A 5,163-nucleotide genomic window follows, 5' to 3' on the forward strand; every position below is an offset into this window, starting at 1 on the left:
CCCAGGAAGGGACTTCATTCTAAAGGAGCCCCTTCCATTGTCCATTCTGAGTTCTTCTTCATATTAGATTGAAATCTGCCTCTCTCTGCCAGCAACTAATTGTTCCTGATTCAACTTATACAGCATGTCTCTAATCCCTATTCTCTGTAAAACCCCTTCATATAGATGAAGAAAGCTATAAGATTTTCCTTAAAGCCTTTTTGTTTCTTCTCTTCTCTTTTCAATATAGGCAATCCTTTCAACTACTGTTCAAATTATATGGATCCCCAGATCATTTAATAACTTGGTCATCTTAGGATCCACATGCAGTACTTTGCATTTATCACTAAATGAAAACAATTAAAATTTTTTTATTGTAAAATAAAATCATTTTAAAAGTCAAAATAATTTTGCAGGTTTAGCATGCATTTGGATTGAAGGAGTGTATTGTAAATTTCTGTGAATCACAATAACTAGGTTAGCATACTTTGGAGCACAGAGTGGGTAAATGTAGATGTAAATTGTGATAGGCTGATAATATCCCTCAAAGATAACAGGTCCCAGTCCCTGGAGCCTATAAATGTTACCTTTTTTGAGAAAAGAGTGTTTTTTTTTTTTTTTTAGATGTAATTAAGTTAATGACCTTGAGATAGGCGAGATTATTCAGGATTATCTGGGTAAGCTCTAAATGCAATCACAAATATCCCTGTAAGAGAGAGGCAGAGGGAGATACTATACACCTAGAAAAGGAGAAGGCAATGTGACCATAGAGGCAGACATTGGAGTGATGTAGCCACAAGACAAGGAATGCTGACAGCCACCAGATACTGGAAAAGACAATGAGTCACTAGAGCCTCTGGAGGGAGTGCAGTCCTGCTGACATACTGATTTTGGCCTAGTGAAACTGAGTTGGGACTGTCAACCTCCAGAACTGGAAGAGATTAAGTGTGTATTGTTTTAAGTTACCAAGTTTATGATAATTTGTTACAGCAACCATAGGAAGCTAATACATAAGTATATTGAGGAAAAGCAAGTAGACTACATTAGTCTAAGCACTGAAATAAATTCAGGCCAATATTTTTGAATGTCTCCTCCCTTCTCCCCCTGCTCTTGCACTATTTTTGTGAATTTAGACCAACCTCATGGCCTCCAGTGTGACTGTCTGGGGACCTCAGTCATTGAATTTTGATGAAATACCTAGAGTGAAGTAGTCAGATACTTCTTATTTTTCATTTGGGAAGGAGGAGGATTGCCAATGGCCTTTGTACATCTTTGGTTCATTCATTCATTCACCATTGAAAAAATATTTATTTAGATTCTACTTTATGCCAGGCACTGTGCTACATATGTGATCCAATCAGACATGGCTTCTGGAACTTACTATCTAATGAGAGCCATAATGATTAAAATAGTTACAGTAAGGCCTCCTGGTGCTTACCACAGTCTGTGTTCTTACACTGGCTGTATAGAAAGAGGAGGCAAAGTAAATTATACACTTTAGCCCAGGCTTTGTGCCTGGTCTGTATTGTGAATGGGGGGATATGCAATTCAGGGGGCAAAAAAACCAGTTACAATAAAATATGGTAAATGATACTATACAACATGTATGTGTAACTCTGGAACCACATGGAAGTAGCAACAAACCCCGAGCTGCAGAAGAAGTTGAGTAAGATCAAATGAATACACTTTATTTTCAATTTTCTTAACATTTCAGCAGATTTGACTCAGCCGACCACACTCCCTTTCATGGCACATGTTCTTCTATTGGCTTCTAGGTCATCACAATCTTCTGCTTTGCTTCTGCCTCACTGACTGCTTCTTTTCCATCTGTTTGCTGGCTCCTCCTCTCATTCTCAACCACTAATTGTCAGTAGGATTCCAGACTCACATCTCTCCAATAAAAGCCTTTCCCTGGATGATCTTCATCCAGTTTCATGGCTTGAAATATCCTCTGTATGTTAATGAGTCTTAAATTTATATCTTTCATTTCTGATTTATCACCTGAACACCAGATGTGTATAGACAACTGCTCACTTAATTTCTTAGGTGTTGAGCAGACATCTCAAACATAACATGTTTAAATTGGATCCCTCGATTTTCCTCCAAAAGCTGTTCCTCTCCTGGTTTTTCCCATCTCAGTAAATAGTTCTTATTATGCATCTATTTACTGAATCTAAAACCTAGCAGTTACAACAGGGTGGTAGGAGTTAAAATAAACTTGTAAAGCTCAGGAACAAACTAAAGATGGTTGATTTAATCCAGTGGTTCTCAAACGGGTGATTATGCACCCCAGGGTACATTTGGCATTGCATGGTAGTATTTTCACTACTGGCATTTAGGGGGAAGAGGCTAGGGATGCAGCTAAACATTTTACAATTCACAGGACAGTCCCCTCCACCCAGCAAAGAATTATCCAGTCCACAATGTCAATAATGCCAAGGTTGAGAAATTTGCTTTAGCCTAATCAAGTGTGTATATTTTTGGAAGCCATCGTAATTATAAATCCCCTAGGTGTATTATATTATAGACGCAAACAGAGTGGGGGCTGAATAAGTGGTAAGAGAATGAGAAACACAAGAGCTCAAAAAATTATTTCCAACTTTGCCCCTATAATCTGTGTGTTCTTACATAGTCATTTAAGTATTTTTCTCAGCTTCATTTCTCCATATGGAATCATCTTGTATCCCCAAGGCACTTTTTAAAAAAAAATTCTAACTTACACGATATAATTGTACATACTTATGGGGGGTACAATCTGATGTTTTGATACACATATATATGTTGTATAATAATTGTTTCAGGGTAGTTAATTTGTCAATCACATCATGCATTTATCATTTCTTTGTGTCAAAAACATTCAAAAGCCTCTCCTCTAGCTATTACGTAACATACAAAACTTAACTGTTAACCATTGCCACCCTACTGTGAAATAGAACATCAGAGCTTATTTCTTCTTTCTAATTGTAATTTTGTACCTATTAGCTAGCTTCTCCTTGCTTTCCCTCCCCAGTCTCTGGTAACCACTGTTATGTTCTCTGCCTCTATAATACCGACTTTTTTTTCTTAGATTCCACACATGAATGAGGTCATGTGGTATCTGTCTTTTGGGGCCTGGTTTATTTCACTTAATGTAACATCCTCCAAGTCCATCCGTGTTGCTGCAAATGACAGGATTTCATTCTTTTTTATGACTGAATAATATTTTATATACCACATTTTTTTATCCATTCATCCATTGCAGGACACTTAGGTTGATTCCCTATCTTGGCTATCTCAAATTGTGCTGTGATAAATAGAGTAGTGCAGATATCTCTTTGACATATGACTTCATTTCCTTTATATATCCAGTAGTAGGATTGCTAGATCACATGGTAGTTCTATTTCTAATTTTTTGAGGAAACTCCATACTATTTTCCATAATGGTTGTACTAGTTTACAATCCCACCAACAGTGTAAAAGTGTTCCCTTTTCTCCACATTCACGCCAGCACTTTTTTTCTTTTGTTTTTTTGATAATAGTCATTCTAACTGGAATGAGGTGGCATCTCATTCCATGTTTAGTTTTGCATTTCCCTGATGATTAGTGATGTTGAGCACTTTTTCATATGCCTGTTGGCCGTTTGTATGTTTTCTTTTGAGAAGTGTCTGTTAAGATCCTTTGCCCAATTTTCAATTGGGTTATTTGGTTTTTTGCTTGCAGTTGTATAAATTCCTTATATATTCTTGTTATTAATCCTCCCAATGCGTTTCTAATCCCCCATGTACATTTTTTCCTTTTAGCAAACACTTCTATAACTAAGAGAAATTCTAATACTTGGAGATGTACTATTTCTGTATAGCTTTTCTACAAATACAAGAAGTTTGGGTTAATAGACTGTAATCTGCAATAATTTGAAAAAGAATAAATTGAGTATTTGGAGATAGAGTGGGGAAAAAACCCAGGAATACAGTAAGAGAGATAAAGGGACCTGAAGAAAAATGAAACAAAACATACGATTTCTTTCTTTTCTTTTCTTTCTTTCTTTCTTTCTTTTTTTTTTTTTTTATTATGTTATCAGCACTTTTGTGATGAACACTTGGGGGCTTGAGCTGAAGTTTTGGAGCTTTGTGGCAGGGCAGCCGAGGCCGTTTAGAATCACAGACGATCTTTGCTGGCAAAGCCAACAGAAAATATCTAGAAAACCCTTCGAGTGGGGAGTGGGGAGTGGAGGCCAAGGCACAGGGCAGGGAGGGCAAGTGAATGGGTGAGGGTCTTTCTCCTGTGACAGGCGACAGAAGTCAGAGGCAACTTCATTTCACAGGGCAGGTGGCAGGAGCTTGAAAGGCTGCCACTGGCTTCAGGGGTAGAGGGTCCATGAGTTCAGACAGTGGGCCCAGACGCTCTCCATCTCTCCTCCATTTTTCAGGTCTGAGTGCCTCTGTGTGTCAGCTTCATCCTCTCCTACTATATAGACTGACTCTCCCCATGCAGCCAGGGAAGATGACTGCCAACAGCTTGCACTCACTTCATCCCAGATTAACAGCTCAGTTTCAGAGGTTAGGAAGTCCAAAGTCCAGGGAACACATCTGGTAAAGGCTTGCTTTGGTGGTGACTTCAGTGACGGCTTGGTATCACATTGCGAAAAATGGCAGAGCAGAGAGAGAATAAAACATATGATTTCTTCAGCTGCCCAAGTCGGGGGGAGCTGAAATTTCTGGCTTGCCAGCAAGGCAGGAATTTTCGATATAGTCTGATATGCTGTCCTCTGGGGGCTAGAACTGTGTCTGCCACATTTTTGTATCTCCAGATCCTGGAACGTACTGCTTAATATGTATTAATTGAAATAATTGAATGAATGAAACTAAGCCTATGAAATACTGTGTATTAGAAATGAGGTTTGACCTACTGGCAAGCCACACACACAAAAAAAAAGGAAATGAGTTTTGAGAAATGCTCTTGGGCTTATGTGGCTTTGTTAAATAAAATTTTCTCAAACATTTTCCATTTTAAGCATCTAATAAGAGAAATTAACAGTGGAAAGATAATAGCTTTCAACTAATGTGAATCTAATCCCATTCATTTGTTTACTCAATTGTTCAACAACCTTTGATGAGTACCAGGCAAGATGTCTCTGCTTTCATGGAGTTCATATTCTAGTGTGAGCATTACGGAAACAATTAAAATAACATGTAGCGGTCATGTTTG

At 38.1% G+C, this 5,163-nt stretch overlaps 1 pseudogene; it reads left to right on the forward strand.

Annotated features, from left to right (window-relative positions):
• The first annotated feature begins 1,400 nt into the window (after window positions 1-1,400).
• LOC134361409 (small nucleolar RNA SNORA51) lies at window positions 1,401-1,524 on the forward strand (annotated as a pseudogene).
• The last annotated feature ends 3,639 nt before the right edge of the window (window positions 1,525-5,163 follow it).

This window comes from Cynocephalus volans, chromosome 12, assembly GCF_027409185.1.
Source record: "Cynocephalus volans isolate mCynVol1 chromosome 12, mCynVol1.pri, whole genome shotgun sequence".
Taxonomy (NCBI): domain Eukaryota; kingdom Metazoa; phylum Chordata; class Mammalia; order Dermoptera; family Cynocephalidae; genus Cynocephalus; species Cynocephalus volans.